We start from the raw sequence: 16,770 nt of genomic DNA, 5'->3' as shown, positions 1-16,770 counted from the left end.
ACTCTGGGTTTGAAAGAGGATCCTGAGTTGTTTCTGGAACACAAAAACATCCCCTCCACGGAATGAGTACGCTTTAAAAAAAAATAGATATATCAAAGAAAATCAACCCAGAGCTGGCCCGACTCCTGCCATGTGACTGAAATGTTAACTTTTTGTTCGGGAGGGGTGGTCGGGTTAGAGGGAGAGGAAAAAGTTGTTTTAGGGGGGCCCATTGGGGATGGAATCAGTTTTTTTTTTTTTAATTTGAAGACTTTCCGGGTCTGATCTGATAGAAATTTTTCCCTCCTCCTGTGTTGTAATTGCAAGCGTTGTCGGAGAGACGGCCCTGGTGTCAGCTTTTCCTGGGCGTTGCACAATGAATTTCTCTCTCTCTCTCTCTCTCTCTCTCTCTCTCTCTCTCTCTCTCTCTCTCCTCTCTCTTCTATCTCTCCTCTCCTCTCCCCTCTCTCCCTCCTCTCTCTCTCTCTCCCTCCTCTCTCTCTCCTCCTCTCTCTCTTTTTCTCTCCTCTCCCTCTCTCCCTCCTCTCTCTTTTCTCTCTCTCTTTCTCTCTCTCTCTCTCTCTCTCTCTCTCTCTCTCTCCCTCTCGCCCTCCTCTCTCTCTCTCTCTCTTTTCTTCTTTTTTAACCCAAGGTGAATCAAGTTAAAGAATGGTTTATTTTTTTTATTCCGATACACAAGAAAGTTGAGCAACCCCAAAGTAGAAAAACTCCCATGTGCAGGAAAAATTATCTTCAGTGACCAGGGCAAAATGACCTTCCCTGTTTGACAGTGCAGAGAGGATCTCTTTAGAGCCCAAAACACTGGACTTTTCTGGCTGTGTTTGTGAAGCTTGGTTAATGCCGGCTGGTGGATGTTTGCAAACGCAGATCTTGGCGTCTGAGTTGTGTTTGTGCATGCATGTATTTGTGTGTCTATAAATATGGTTTGTTGCTTCTGAGAAAGTTGTTGTGAACTTTGCCACCGGGAGGAGGCGGAATGATGTGATTCTTGTGCCCAGTTATTTTGCGTTTATTTATTGTGCACTTTTATTCATTTCACTGTTCCATGAGTACCCCGTTGGGAGAGCCAGCAGTAGCCCTTGAGACGCTGAAACTGCTGAAGTTTGTTTTGGGCTTGGACTCTTGGTGTTTTTTCACGAATGTCCACTGCAGAAACAATGGCTAAATATACCCATTTTCTTCTTTTGCGGGGAATTCGAGAAACTTTCCCTGTTTAACAATGCTTTTCCACTAGAATCTGGTTAGAGAAAACAGCATTTTATTATATTTGCTTACTAGGTTTTCATAAGTAGGCTCAGATTTTGCCATTTCTCATCTGGAAAGATTTTCATGGGTTTGAGGCAGTGAACTGAAAAGGTGAGTTGGGTTTGTTTTTGTCTTACAGAAGTAACCAGGGAAACTTGAGGGTAGGGTTCCTGTGTTTTGTGTCTCTCTGGCTCCAGGAATAGATGTTGATGGAGGGGATTGTCAGAGGAAAGAACTTGGGGGGGAGCCCTTCTATACTTTAAAAGTTTCATTGCTGAATCAATGACTTGATGAATCAGTCTGACATATCCTTATCCACAGGTAACTAAGTAAAATAGAGTAGAAAATCAGAGAACAGTATTTTGGTTTTTTTTTGGGGGGGGGGCACTCGTGGCGATTTTCAGGGGTTACTCCTGGCTCTGCACTCAAGAATTACTCCTGGTTGTACTGGGGTTAAGGGGTATCATATGGGATGCCATGGACTGAGCTTCATTCAGCCACAAGCAATGCAAACACCCTACCTACTATACTAGTGCTCTAGCCCCAAATGGTATTTTGTTGGATGACCCTAAATCTAATATCAGGAAAACGGGAAAGGGATAGCTATGGGGCAGTGATTTTAGGGTGTGACCCACAAAAAATAAATAAAAAGGCAAACTTTTCTGTGGTTTTTCTTGATACCTCTTCCAAAATGACTTGGGCACCACCCCCCCCTTGTGATAAGCTTATGTGGCATGTAGCCAGCAGGAGTGCTATGGACTGGCCTATGTTCTAATCTGCCATGGGAAGAGGCCATTTCCTTACACCCAGGGAACCAACCCCCGTCTGGACTCTGACGTGGAAGGAAAAGCACATCAAGAGTTTGCCTGTCGTTCCGCCACTGCCCCTTTCTGCCTGTCTCTCAATCTTTTTAGGTGCCTTTTTCTGCCTCTATTTCTCTGCAATTGAAATAGGTTTTTATATTCTTTATTAAGAAAGTGCCACCCTTATTTGAGCTTTTTTTTTTATGGGACTCTTCCTGCACAGACTTTTTGCTTAGCCTGTGGACTGGTTTGGAGCAGATAGAGGGTGGATAGAGGGTGTATATTTTCCCCTGCAGAGTTTGTTTAAGCCGTGGCTGCGGTCCAGTTCTGAGAGCTGGAGATCAAGAACTGGGATTATTCCAGGTCATCTGAAGATGTGGTCAGGACGTGTGCGGGTGTTTCAGCAAGTCCTTGGGATGTGGTGGAGTGACTACAGAAGAAGCAATGTTTGCTGGTAACCCACAAGCAAGTTCTAGGATGGTTTCTGGAGTCTTGGGAACAGCTCATTTTGTGTGCAGTTCTGAAGCTTTTAAGGATGAGCAGCTACAGCCGGACATGGGGAAGACGCTCTGCACATTGGAGGGCCTGGCCAGGGGGGCATGCGGAGGCTTCCTTACTTGTTCCTATTCCTTGCAGGCCACTGGTTAGCAGGCTGGGTTTGCCTCATCCATGGTGTGACTCTACTGGAGGGAGGACTTACTTTTTTTTTTTGTTTTGGGTCACACCCGGCAGTGCTCAGGGGTTACTCCTGGCTCTACGCTCAGAAATCGCTCCTGGCAGGCTCAGGGGACCAGATGGGATGCTAGAATTTGAACCACCGACCTTCCACATGGAAGGCAAAGGCTTTACCTCCATGCTATCTCTCTGGCCCCTGCTTTTTTTTTTTTTTTTTGGTTTTTGGGTCACACCCGGCAGCACTCTGGGGTTCCTCCTGGCTCTACGCTCAGAAATCGCTCCTGGCGGGCTGGGGGACCATATGGGATGCCGGGATTTGAACCACCAACCTTCTGCATGCAAGGCAAACACTTTACCTCCATGCTATCTGTCCCGGCCCCTCTGGCCCCTACTTTTAAACATTGCTTTACTTCTAAGCATTAGCTGTTGTGCTCTGAACAGCTTGGGTCTTTGTTGCATATGCCAGCCAGAGTGTTGTAGAGTGGCTCATATCTCTGAGTTGGAGTTTGGAAAAAAAGGCCAAAATTGCCAGTTGGGCAAGTGGTGGCAGAATTTTCAAGGCAAAAGTTTCTGACTCAGTCCACGGTTTTGCCCCCATAGAATGTTTTCGGGCTGCTGGTAGATGAGGAATGCCTGGTGAGGGCTCTGTACCCGAAGAGGTTCAGACCAGGCACAGGTTTTTCCCAGATGATCCTGGCTGGTCTACCCAAGCTCACTCAAATGATTCCTTGGCTGCTCATGGCTTCTGTACCATGCATGCACCTTTTGTGTAGACTGAGCATTTGCAATTTTTCAGTGTAAAGAGCAGAGTCACCTTCTCTCTCCCCGTTTGCAGAGGATGATCGTGGCAGCCTGAGCTGGTCACGGGAGGAAGGAAGAGGCTGTCTTTTCCATCAGCCTTCACCTTCAAGTCACCTGTTCAGCTTTAAGTTCAGCCAAGTTGCAACGGAAAGTGGTTACCGCCCCCCAGCCTGTGTCCCTCCTGGCATTGCATGCAGGTCTGCTGGGACAGCAGGATGAACCTGTTGCCTGTGCTCCATGGTCACTCAGCCCCGTGCTTCGTAGCTAAATGCAACCACTTCTGATTTGGCTGTTCACCCAAGACTCTGGGTTTTCCCCTGCTGGACTCCTTGGGTTTCTTGATGATTATCTCTGTGTCCTAGAACACTGCTTGGCATCTGGCACAGAAATGTTTCTCAGTAATGTTTGCTGATTTGAAGTGAGACATAGAACGAGGTCAGTGCCCTTCATCTCTGCCTGTTTTTTGGGAGAGCCTTAGCATCTCTGCACTGACTGGCCTGAGCACTAAGCTGATCTCACAGCATTTGGGGACATATGACATAACCCCGATGTTGGACCAGAGATAGCCAGTGGGAGGATTTGGGTGTAATACAAACTTCGTGTTTTGGAAGATGTCATTACCCTTGACCCTTATTCTTTTAACACGTTTCTTTTTCACAAGTAGCTTTTGGGTCTTAAACTAGCAAAATAATCGAGTCCAGGGCTGGAGAGATAGCATGGTGGTAAGGCGTTTGCCTTTCATGCAGAAGGTCATCAGTTTGAATCCCGGTGTCCCATATGGTCCCCCGTGCCTGCCAGGAGCAATTTCTGAGCCTGGAGCCAGGAGTAACCCCTTAGCACTGCCGGGTGTGACCCCAAAACCACACACACACACACACACACACACACACACACACTCTTGAGTCCAACACACACACACACACACACACACACACACACACTCTTGAGTCCAAGAGACTACAAATCATTGAGAGGTTTGGATTAGCAGGTTTCCAATTCCTCTAGTTTCTCAGATCATCAGCTCAGGGTCTCTAGAGACATGTAGAGGCAGAAGACTTCTGCCATCGCCTGGGCTGAGCTTCTGTTTCCGTGAAAGCACAAGAGCGCCAAGTTGTTGCTGTTCATAGTGACCGTAGACTCACACAGGCCCCCCACCTGGCACCACTCAGGCTGGCTTCCCGGTGCATCCCTATAAAAGGCCAAGGAAATTCGATACAATAGGCTGTGCTCTCTCTGGCACTTCCTCGCTTGGTCCATTTTAATCACCTGCCAGCTGGTCTGAGGGCATGGAGGTATGTGCCAAGGAAGCCAGCGTGTGTGGGGATTCTAGAAGTGGAGGGTGTTCTTTGAGATGTGAGAATAGGAAGTAGTGGGAGTGGGAAGGGGGTCAGACAGTGTGACGGGCTTGTGTCTGGCCCATAGGGTTTTTAAATGATGGAAGCAAGCGTATTCCTTACGTTGACCCTTTTATGGGTACTATGTGGTATATTCACATCATTTGGCCACACAGCTCTAGAACTTTCTCACTTTGCAACACTGAAACCGTACCCACTATACACTGATTTCCCCACTGTAGTCTTAGGTAAACCCCTTTCTACTTTCTGTTTCTATGATTTTGACTTTTTTTCAAGAACTTTTATGGGAATAGAATCATACAAGATTTGGGGGAGTTGGGTGGTAGGTTTGGGTCACACCCAGTTGTGCTTACTTAGGACTTACTCCTAGCTCTATGTTCAGAGGTCATTCATGGAGGGATTCTGGGAACCCTTGGGGTACTGTGGATAGAGCCAGGGTCTTAGCCAAAGTAGCTACATGCAAGGCAAGTGCCTCACTGCTTGTTTCTCAAGCCCCCTCCCTTCCGTTTTTAAGGGGGTAAAGGCCCCCTTTTCTCCATCCTTCCTTCCTTCCTTCCTTCCTTCCTTCCTTCCTTCCTTCCTTCCTTCCTTCCTTCCTTCCTTCCTTCCTTCCTTCCTTCCTTCCTTCCTTCCTTCTTCCCTCCCTCCCTCCCTCCCTCCCTCCTCCCTCCCTTTCTCTCTCTGTTCCTCCCTCCCTTTCTCTCTCTGTTCCTCCCTCCCTTCGTCCCTCCCTTCCTTCCTTTCTTTTTTGTCTTTTGGCCATACCCAGCAATACTTAGGGCTCACTACTGGCTGTGCACTCAGGAATCACTCATGGCATGCCAGGGATTGAATGTGGGTTGGCTGCATGCAAGGCAAACACTATACCTGCTGTACTATCTCTCTGGCCCCACAGGCCCCCTATATTAAATCTCTGTCAGAGATCTTTGGGCTCTTTTGAATTAATACCCCATGGTGGGCTGTACACAGTCCTTGAGGGGGCTCTATCTACTTTTCTCCAGAAGCAGCCAGGTTACATCTGAGTTTGTGTGGTTGGCTCCTGTTGCAGACAGCATCAATGAAAATCCAGGCAGCTGGGCCAGGAGAAGCTACTGAGCTCCTTAGTCTAAAGAAATCAATGGGGAAAATTGCCCCAGATGTAGGCATCCACAGAAGACAGAACTGAACCAGATCCCCAATTGTGCCTTTACATAAGCACCACCAGGAAGCTCAGCAGGGACCAGGGACTGAGTGGGGTAAGTGGAGGAGCAGTTTCATTTTACCACCAGTTTCTGGGGACAGCCAGTGACAGATTTTCCTCCCTGAATGTTGTTTTAGAGAGAGCCCTGGAATTTGTTTTCTGAAGAGTCCCTCCCTGCTGCTGTGTTTTTTATTGGATGCGTGGAAGAAACCAGCCTGTGTGCATTTGTGGAATGGAATGAGTTGTGCATTCACTCAGTTCCCACGCCGGAAAGGGGCCCCTTGCCTTGACACTGTCCACTGCCAGGCCCAGTGTTTGCGCCTAGAAGAGACTTCGTTAGGGAGAAGTTGGGATTTAGCTTGCTAGACAGCAGATGCATCTTTGTGGGCTTTTGAATATACCGTCCGAAACAAACTAATAAAGTGTTGCTTCCTGGGGCATTTAAGGACGGGTTTCTGAAGAGACAAAAATGACCTGGGTTGAGCATGGTCTGTGGGTTAGAAATGAGAGCTTCTGTGGCTTAAAACCAGTCCTTCAGCGGCACAAATCCATGTTTCTATCACCACAAATACATGTTTCGTGCTCTTAATCTGCCTGATGATCCTCTCTCCTCAGAGCACGAAAACACACAGCCTTCATCCACATGATCTAGAATTTGTAGAGTGGGAGTGGGTGCGGGGAGGCAGACCAAGGCAAGGCGAGAGCTTGCATTTGTTACGTGTGCACCCCCAGACACATATCTCTGACTCCCTTAGTTCCAGAGACTATGCTGAAGGAAAACTGGGCTTCCCTCATGTGTTTGGAGCATTATAAGCTCATGCAATGAAAAGTGTTGGTGTTTGTGCTTATGGTACTTCCCTGTCTCTCTTCCTCTTCCTTATCGTCTTCCTCAAGACGTGAGTATCACTGCCTGCTGGTCTTTGTGCTCCTTACTGCCACCTTCTCTACTCTTCACAATTCTCATTTTGCTCCCCATTTTACCCATGAGGAACATGAAACTGGAGAGGCTAAGCCAGGCTCCCAACATGGGCCACACATGGTAGAGGGTGCCCTTTCTGTCCCAAAAGATTCTCAGGACCCTGCTCTGCAGTGTGGCTACAGGTGCGAGGACCTCTGGGAAACAAGGAGTGGCCAATGCATTGAGAAGAGTGGTGAATTATGGGACCCTGTCCCTGAGTGACCTTCCCTCTCTCAGAGCAAGCCTTCTAGTGACAGGCAGTGACTGGCCAGGTTGTCTGTGGTCAGTCATCCCCGGTTTTCTCTGTCCTGAAGGAGTTTGGTCTTCTGCTCTTCCTGTTCTTAGGAAACTTTCTCCCTTTCTTTGCCTCTCCTCTCTTTTGGAGAGTTATTTGAGCCAGATTCTATAGTGCTCAGGGCTTTTGCTCAAGGATCACTCCTGGCTGTGCTTGGGGGACCATAATGGGTGATGGGGATTGAACCCAGGTCGACTGCGTGTAAGGCCAGCAACCAGTTCACAGTGCTCTCTCTTTCTCCAGTCCCCTCCTTCTCTGCTTCTCTCTCTTTCCTATCTACCTACCCCATCTTTTTTTTGTCTGAATGGAGAAAGGTCATGGTGAAGTCCTCTCACCTGTCCAGACTCATCCTGTCACCAATCTAGTTCTCTTCCCTTGGCTTTGTTTTTCTGGAAGGCTTTCATGCAGTCTATGATTGTCATCGCTATGTATTTTATTTGCAAAAATTATCCGTCACGTGTATCTTGAGTAATGCCTGATCATTAGGCATTCATTTTAGATTTCCAGGATCTTAGATGGATCCTGCCAACCTAGGAATCCTCTTTTTGCTTTTCCTATCCTCCTGGCCTGACCCCATTGGCCTGGTTGTAGCTTCCGGGGAAGCTTTCAGTGAGTACTGCTGATCTTCATACCTTCCTGGATCCTGAAAAGGTAGAGAGAAGGAAGGAAGCCAAGAGTTAAGGGTGGTAATCTGCAGAGAGATATAAGGAGGCATAATTCACACATCAAGAAAAAGTAGATCAGTGGCAGGTAAACTGCTGCTCATCATCACAACATTCTTGGTAGAAGTCAGAATGAGTGGGGCCGGCCGGTGGCGCTGGAGGTAAGGTGCCTGCCTTACCTGTGCTAGCCTTGGAAGGACCTCGGTTCGATCCCCCGGCATCCCATATGGTCCCCCAAGCCAGGAGCGACTTCTGAGCGCATAGCCAGGAGTAACCCCTGAACGTCACCGGGTGTGGCCCAAAAACAAAAAAACAAAAAAACAAAAAACAAACAAACAAACAAAAAAAAGAAGTCAGAATGAGTGAATCTGTCCTGAACATTTCTGGAAGGCTCGTGAATGTGGGGGAAAGTTGGACAAAAGGTCCACCTGACTTCACAAAGCTTAGCTTCAGTTTTCTGGCTTATACTTAAACTGTGTGTGTGTGTGTCTGGCTTATACTTAAACTGTGTGTGTGTGTGTATGTGTGTGTGTGTGTGTGTGTGTGTCTGTGTCTGTGTGTGTGATGGCAATGGGCACCTCTGCTTCAGACTTGAATTTGCATTTGATTCAGTCTGCTCTTGTCCTTTGGCGCTTTTCTGTAAGTGATTTCTTTAAGTGTTTATCAAAGTAGGCTTCAACACCGTCCCTGGTTGAAGGTGGGGGTACTGGAGCAATGAGGTGGGCCAGAAGGGAAGGACTAATAGTTCCTGATGTAATGGATGGTGCTCGGTCTTTATTTACTTAAGATAGATTTTCAGGGGGACCCTGAGAAGTGTCTTGTTTTGTTTTTCTGAAAAGGAGGTGGTGGGTCATATCTGCTTGGGAACGCTATCTTTGGAGGTGAGGTGAAGTGAGGTGTGGTGGACTGCAGAGGAGGGGTCCAATCTTGACTATCTGGTGGGTGAGCACAGCCACTGGGTTAGACAGATTGGAGTGTGATTCCTTCTGGGACTTGTTCATCTCTGTCCTGAACCTCATATCTCCTCTCATGGGGCAGGAGAAAGCCTAATCCTGGCCTCTGCACTGTATTTACATATTTATTTATTTAAGTCGGAACTGATTTGTTCCCCATGTTCCTCTACCTGTCTGGCTGGAAGTTGGGTGCTGGCACTTGAGGATACAGTACTGCTGGGGCCCTACGGTGCCAGGGATTGAATGAAGGTCAGCTACATCCAACCCATGTACTGATTTTTTGTTGTTGTTCTTGTTGTGGTTTTTGGGTCACACCCGGCAGTGCTCAGGGGTTATTCCTGGCTCCGTGCTCAGAAATTGCTCCTGGCAGGCACGGAGAACGATATGGGACGCCGGGATTCCAACCGATGACCTTCTGCATGAAAGGCAAACGCCTTACCTCCATGCTATCTCTCCGGCCCCAGAACCACGTACTGATTTTTAGAAACGTTTTACTCGTATCTTCCCCTGGGAAGAGTTATACTTCGTCATGCTCTGCCTCCTTCATTTTGAGTGTATAAAGGCTGGAGATGCTATTGGCCTTACTCTTGTTCAACAGCAGGTTTGAGACCTTGCTGGAGCTCAGATCCAGGCCTTCCATGCTGGCTGCTGCCCAGTGCAGTGTGCCTGTCACCACTCCATTGGTGTCTTGGATTGGGGTCTCTTTGAGCTCTGGTTTCACTTGAACCAACCTCTGCAGCAAGCACTATGAAGCTGGGCCCATTTCAGGACAAATGGCATTTGCATTTTATAGTAATGTACTCTTAGGAAATAGCTAGGAAGGTCCTGAATAAGTTTCCAGGGATGAAAGAGAAAGAAAAGAAAAAGAAACTGTAGAAAGAAAGGCCTGGAAAGGATTGAACAGGGACTTTTTTATTGGCATTATTACTCAGCACTCAAGTATTCGAACCTTTTCAAGGATCTGCTTGTTCATAAAGATGCTTCTTATTCTCGAGGATTAGGGTGAGTTTTGCAAGAGAGCATCATCTGCTCTTGAATCTGCTTCTGTGGCCAGACAGTTCCACGTCTGCAGGGCAAGCTCTGTTTGCTGGGGACCCTGGGGAGTGGGTGGGTGCCTAGGGGTAGAATTTCCATTTTTTTTTTTTTTTTTGGTTTTTGGGCCACACCCGTTTGACGCTCAGGGGTTACTCCTGGCTATGTGCTCAGAAATCGCCCCTGGCTTGGGGGGACCATATGGGACGCCGGGGGATCGAACCGCGGTCCTTCCTTGGCTAGCGCTTGCAAGGCAGGCACCTTACCTCCAGCGCCACCTACCCGGCCCCAGAATTTCCATTTTTAAGAGCTGGTACTTGGTGGCCTCAAGTCCAGCAGCATTTGAAGAAACCAGATGGTGTCTGTGGGGCTAGGAGGGAGCCTTCAGTATACATTGAGAGCCTGAGCTGTTTTTGAAGCAGCTACTACCTTCTTGCCACAGAACAACTGTTGCTGAATTTTCCTTTGTGTGAAGGTAAAATCCAGAGTGGAGAAATGGTGCATGAGCTGCCACTTCCTCCCAGACCCAGGAGGCCACTGTGGGTTCTGGGAGAAAGCTAATGAGCCAGGCTCCATGTAGGGAGAAGGCGGGGTGCGTCCATTTGGCTGTCTCTTCTGTGGATGGGCTGCGATAGGCCTGTTAACTTCAGTTTTCTGGAGCCTCCTGTGCAGAATGAGGTCAGTAACCCAGGTTTCACTCACTTCCTAGAGCTGAGTGGCTGCGTTGCCTGCCCTTCCTGGAAGAGCTGAACTGCTTCTAGAAATCAGTCCCATAATTAAAAGCACCCAATCCCCATAGAGTTGCCTGTTTGTCCCCCAAGTGACCCTTTCCCCCTAATTCTTCTGCTAGTTCCTGAGTCTAACAATAGGTTCAGGTGCAGTAACAGGAGGTGTGGGTCAGCAAAGAAATGAGGAAGAAATAGGGCAGGCTGGGGTGAGTCCTGTATGCATGACATGGGGGTAAATCCAGGCCAGAGACAATTAGTAACAGTCTTGTTCCTAGACCCATATGAATACTGGATGCTGTGCTATCTTCACTTTGGGGTGGGCCAGAGGAGGGTGCCCCAGAGGCTGGTAAAGCCGGGATTAGGGATTTGCTAAACCCTTTCTTGACTGTTGCAGTTTAAACAGGGAAGGGAAGTCTCTCCACGCTGAGCTCCTCCATTCCTCATAGGCCTTTGTCTTCACTGTTTGGCCTTGACCTTTTCCTTCAAACTCCTTCCAGGGTGACCCTCAGGACAGCTTTTCTGTATTGAAGCAGGGCTTCAAGCTGGGGAGCCTGGTGACCTTGGGGTGCCCAGAACAAAAGGGAGAGAGCTGTTTTCTGGGCACCTGTGGTGTGCTTGCCAGTCGGTACCAATTCCTGCCTCTCCGTTGGTGTAGCTGACTGGGAGAAGTGGAAAACCAGAAGGGTTTTGGTATGTTTGGTAGCTGTACTTTCCCACTTTGTTCTTGAGAACTGAGAGATTTTTTTTTTTTTGGTAGGTGGGTTTGGTACAGTAATCTCTCAAGCAGTAGTACTTGGGAGCCCAGGGCTGCCTTCTTGCAGCTCTCGGTGCAGCAGACCCTGGAGGTGCTCCTGGATCTTGGTGGTGCTCTAGGGCCTGGAGGTGTTCCCGAGGCCTGGTGCTGCTTCTGGGGCTTTATTCTGGGGAAATATTCAAGCCACCCTGTACTTAGAGCTTCCTGGGTTGGACCAACTCAGTGCTGCTCAGGGGACCATGGATCTTAGCAGGGACAATCATAGCAAGGTTGGGGGTCTTAATTCTTGTACTATCTTTTCTAACCAAAAGTTGGGGGGGGGGAATGAAAGAAAAAAAAAAAAACAACTATGCAGTGTGAGTTGATTTGACTGAGGCCTTGAGATCCAGGTCCTAATGTAGAGATCCTGACAATAGTGGCCTGTGCTGGGCTAGGCTGCAGGTCAGGGGGTCACTGTCCCTGAGCGGCTGTGGAGCTGGTCTAGTTCTTTTGGAGGTGGCCATCACACATGGCTTTATAGTCTGGGTAAGTCTCTTGACCCCATTGTGGGGACCTGAAAGAGCTGATGTGGCTAGTGACATTTCATGATCCCCTAGAAGGCCCCCAGGTCTCATTTGCGTGTTCTCTCTCTCTCTCTCTCTCTCTCTCTCTCTCTCTCTCTCTCTCTCTCTCTCTCTCTCTCTCTCTCCCCCTTTCCTTCTCCTCCCTTTCCCTCTCCCTCTCCTGCCTTTGGTGGGGCAGGGAGTTGCATGGACAGGGCACACTAGTCAGCTGGCACAGGTCAACTGGGAATCAGGCTGAGTTCAGTCTGGGGAGAATGTTGGCGGGCATGGGAAGGTCGCAGGGACAATTTCATGAATCTTTTTTGGCTGGCAAGAAGGTGCTCTTTAAAACACTAAGGCAGCAGATGAGGAATGTGTCCTAGGACTCTGTTAGGTCTCAAGCTGTTCACCTAGTGGCATATGGGGGGGGGGGTCCTGTATCTTGGCAGCAGGACACTGACAACTTCCAAACTGGATACAAGGCAGTGTCCTATGTATAGAGGTGAGCAAAGAACTGGAACTGCACTTTGGAAGGAAAGGGAAGGGGGGGTGGAGAGCTGCACAGACCCATTTCTTTCAGATCTCCTCTGCACCCCCCCAGATTACCCCAACAGTGAGGGCAGAGGTAGACCCAGGACACAGGCCTCTGTCCCTACAAGCTGAGCTGGTTCTCCTGAGAATGTGTCTTAAGACATTTGGTAAAATGCCGAGTGACATTTCTCTGGCATAGGGGATGCCCGTGGGTGCGTCCAGCCATCTAGCACGCCCGGCTTCGGGCTTGGTGGCTGCTGTCCCTTCAGCTGGTGGGTAAGGAGGGATTTCTTGTGGCCGAGGTGTGGCTGGGTGAGTCGTCGGGCCTCGAGGGGCCTTGACATCTAGATCATAGGTGACTGGGAGTTCATTGGCGCGTCCTGGTTCTGATGTGGGTGTGTGGCAGGATGAACTGGGGAGCCCAGCTTGGGTAATTCCGGTTACCCCAGCCTTGATGTATGTGCTCTCAGGCTTGGTGCCCAGTGGATTATGGGGAAGAATTTACTGCGCAGATGACACGCTCAGCACCTCAGGGGTTTATGTTTTACCCTTTGCTGGAAAGGCCTACTCTGCTCAGGTCCTGCGGCACCTGTGTTAGATTTGGGGCGTGGGGGAACTCAACCTCTGCTCTGCCCTTTGCTTGCCGGGGTGGACACGAGTGGCTTCACACTGGGTGGAAGTGCCCTAGGTGACTGACATAGCTGCCATGTTCAGATGTGGTTTCTTGGGGTCCTCAGAGGGTTAAGTTTTAAGCACCTCGAACAGAGACTTAGATGTGTGTTTTGTGGGGAACAGGGAGGTGATGGAGATCCATCCCTGATGGTTGATTCAAATTCTGCCCAGGACTCTGTGATATGGCTGCTGCTTTCTCCTTTCCATTCTGCATTATCCGGCACCTCCATCTGCATCTGTGCACTATGGCTGCCTGATTCTTTTTGTTGTTGTTTTTGTTTTGTTTTGGGGCCACACCCAGTGACACTCAGGGTTTACTCCTGGCTATGTGCTCAGAAATCGATCCTGGCTTTGGGGGACCATATGGGACGCCGGGGGATAGAACTGTGGTCCATCCTAGGCTAGTGCCAGCAAGGCAGACACCTTACCACTTGCAGCACTGCTCTGGGCCCAGCTGCCTGATTCTTGGCTTATGAGGAACAGGCATTATGGGAATCTGTCTACAGAGTGGAAGTTTACGCAGTGCCTCCTCTCCCTTCTTTTTTTATGAATAAAGCAGGTCCTTGAATCCTGCTGTCTCTTAAGGAGAAAAGGATTCTTGTATCGTTTTGTGCTGTATCCTTTTTTTCGCCTCTCCCAGGATGGTTGATCCTGCTTCTGCCCAGATCCCAGAGGTGCACCTGGGAGGTTCCTGGGTGTGTTTCACTGTCCTTTGGGAGTGACTATTAGGATGTATGTGCCCCATAGTGCGGACGCATGTCCTGCTGAGGGATGATCCCTTATGGTGTCCCTAGTTTTCAGGACAGGCTTATAGGCGGCCTCCACCCTGGTCTGGAAAGTGAGCACATGAATACTCAGTAGAAGTGTTCAGGGTTTTCTTTGGGAGGCTGCTGATGTCTTTGTGTCCAGAGAGTTTCTTTGTCTCATTTCTGTTAGCTCCGGTCAGGCTGGTTCTGTGAGTTGTCCTGTCACTGAAAACCACCATTTCCCAGAACCTGTGGGCAGCATGGAGCGAGCACTTGATGTAGATGTCAGCTCACACTCAAAGGATTGGCTTTCTGATAGGTCATAAACAGATTATTACATGACAGTTCGAGGGGCTATTAGCATGTGGGGTGTGAAAGTATCTCACCACCACCATCACCACCACCCCTCACCCAGTCTGGTTCTAGAAGGCGGTATTCATAGTGCAGCTACAAAGCAGTTTGCCTAGTGTGTGCTTAGTGGCGAGTGGATCGAAAAGATCATTTGAAATGTTTGCTCCTTTGTTAGCCTCTCCTGGCCATGCTGGGGCTGTATTCTGGTTTGTGCTTGAAGCTGGATTATATGAAGAGGTGTCTGGTCAGCCACAGAGTCTGAATCAACCTAACTTCAAAAAGCTTTAGTATGTCGGTGATAATACCCTGAGTAGATAATAGCTGCTTGAAGGATTTAGGCTTCAGAACACAGTGATGAAGGAGTGAATCACCTGCCTGTTGGCTACCTTGTACACCAGGTTCCTAAGTTCCTTTTTTAGGGGAGGTGGCACATCTGGCCTTGTTCAGGGCTTACTTACACCTGGCTCTGCTCTCAGGGTTCACTCCTGGTAGATTCAGGGGAACCCTTTGGGGGTGCTGGAGAGTAAATCTGGGTTTGTTTGCCATGTGCAAGGCAAACACCTACCTGTTGTAAATTGCTTCTGGCCCCTCAGGTTCCCAAGCATGGCACAACTTAGTGCCTCTGACATGTCTGATTTTACTCAAAATTCTTTTCCTATTAAGGTTCTACTGTTCAGCATTGGCTTGTGCCAGTTTCTGCTCCATGAAGGAGAAACCCCTTTCTGGGTATTTGGATACCACACTTCTGTTGTGTGAGCAGCTGCTGTGTTATAGAAATAAGCATCGCTTCTGCCCCTCTGAGCACATCAACTACCTGACCTGAGAAGCTCCACTATTGTTGTTTGGGGGCCATATCTGGCAGGGATCATTCCTGGCAGTGCTTAGGGATCACTTCTGGTGGTGCTCGAGGATACCAGGGATCGAACCCAGATCAGATACCCTACCCACTGTTTTTGATTTGGCCACCTGCAAGTTAGATTCTGTTGGGAGGGGCTGTTGAGCTGTCAGCTTTTCTGGATGAAGGTTTTTATGAAGAGTCTTACTCCTAAAGAGTGAGTGAACAGGATTGTCATGGGTGCGAGAGGCAGGGAGAAGAGCCTGGAAAAGGCGAGTATGAATTCTGTCAAGTCACTTCTGTCATTCTTTAAAGGCCAGCCTGAAGCTAGCATGGCCTTACAGCTATTCAGGATGGAGGAGAGCAAGGAATGACCCTTCTCTGAATCTTCCCTTCTATGGGTTCATCCACAATTGTTCCCTCAGGTGACAGGATCCTTAGCCTGGTAGCTGATTTGTCTTTTCTAGCCCTCCAACTAACCCTCCATCTCTCGCCTGCCTTTCTTCCTCATCTTGACCTCCCCTCACTTCCTTCTGGGCCCAGATGCTTCTGCTGTGCTCTTTCTCAGCTTCCTCCTTCTACTTCCCCATCCTCCCTCCTATCAACTGGAGGAATTGGTCTTTGTAGATTAAAAAGATGGTGTCATTCTCTTTCTGGCATCTGTGGTTCTGGAGGAAACCCAAGTCTTCCTCAGGGTAGGTTAGGCCCTTTTCAGTCCAGCTTTTCTAGAATCTTATCCCCCTTCTACATCATGCTAGATTCGGTACCTCCCCTTCTCCCAGACTACCTGATAAAACTCATGTGCCTACAATGTCCCCTGATCCTTTACTGCCAAAGAGCCACTTTCCAAGTCTTCTGACACTTCTCAGCCCAGCGCTCTGGGGCTCAGTGAAGATTCCTTTACTACACGCACCCCTTCCCCTTACCACCATCTCACCCCAGTTTTCAGTTTCCTGGTGTAACATCCAGGAGCAGACATCTGAGAGCAACTTTCCTATGTTCACCTTTTGGAGAGAGGAGGGCCTGTGAGTGAGTGGTGAGTCACACCTGACTCTTGTGCCAGGCCCAATGGGTGTCCAGTCCTGGGATCCATAAGAGAATTGGTGAGATAAAGACCTGTTGCAGGGTCTACTCAATTGGTGAGGGAATGACCTGCTGCAAGGTCTATTCAAGCAAGTACCCTTTGGAGATGGAAGAAGAAGAAAAGGGAGAGAGTTGTGTTTTGTGGCCACGATGAGAACCACCAGGCAGGGCTCACTTGGCTGTCTCCCCAGTATGAGGGTCTCCTGTGAGACTGAGCACGTAACAGAGAGCACTTCCACATTCTTCCCTGCCCAGCTCCCCTGGAGAGGTGGTAGATACAGGTGGAAAGGCTTGAGGCAGTTTCTCGAGGTTCTCAGTTCTCCCTTTTTGTGGCTTTTGAGCCTTCAGGAAAAGGGAGGCTCCCAGGAAGGGCCTGCTCTTTGCAGCCCTGAGGAGTCTTTCACACTGGCCTGATACCATGACCTCCTTGGAACGCTTTCAGATATGTCTCCACAGGGAAGTGTGCTTGCATTACTGTTCTTGTCGATGCTGGATGGCTCTGTCTGTGCTGTTTGTTGTTCAGGGAGCATGTTTGGGCTAAGAACAGTCTGATCAGCGTTGAAAGGTCC

At 48.9% G+C, this 16,770-nt stretch overlaps 2 protein-coding genes across 2 annotated transcripts in view; both read left to right on the top strand.

Moving 5' to 3' along the window:
• The window catches only part of BORCS5 (BLOC-1 related complex subunit 5), a 714,757-nt gene that overhangs the window by 10,668 nt on the left and 687,319 nt on the right, over positions 1 to 16,770 (top strand). The window lies entirely within an intron of this gene.
• The window catches only part of ETV6 (ETS variant transcription factor 6), a 245,923-nt gene that overhangs the window by 637 nt on the left and 228,516 nt on the right, over positions 1 to 16,770 (top strand).

The sequence above is a fragment of the Suncus etruscus genome, chromosome 11 (genome assembly GCF_024139225.1).
Source record: "Suncus etruscus isolate mSunEtr1 chromosome 11, mSunEtr1.pri.cur, whole genome shotgun sequence".
NCBI classification, from domain to species: Eukaryota; Metazoa; Chordata; class Mammalia; order Eulipotyphla; family Soricidae; genus Suncus; species Suncus etruscus.
Note: the sequence above shows the minus strand (reverse complement) of the source record. Positions and strands in the feature narration are given on the sequence as shown.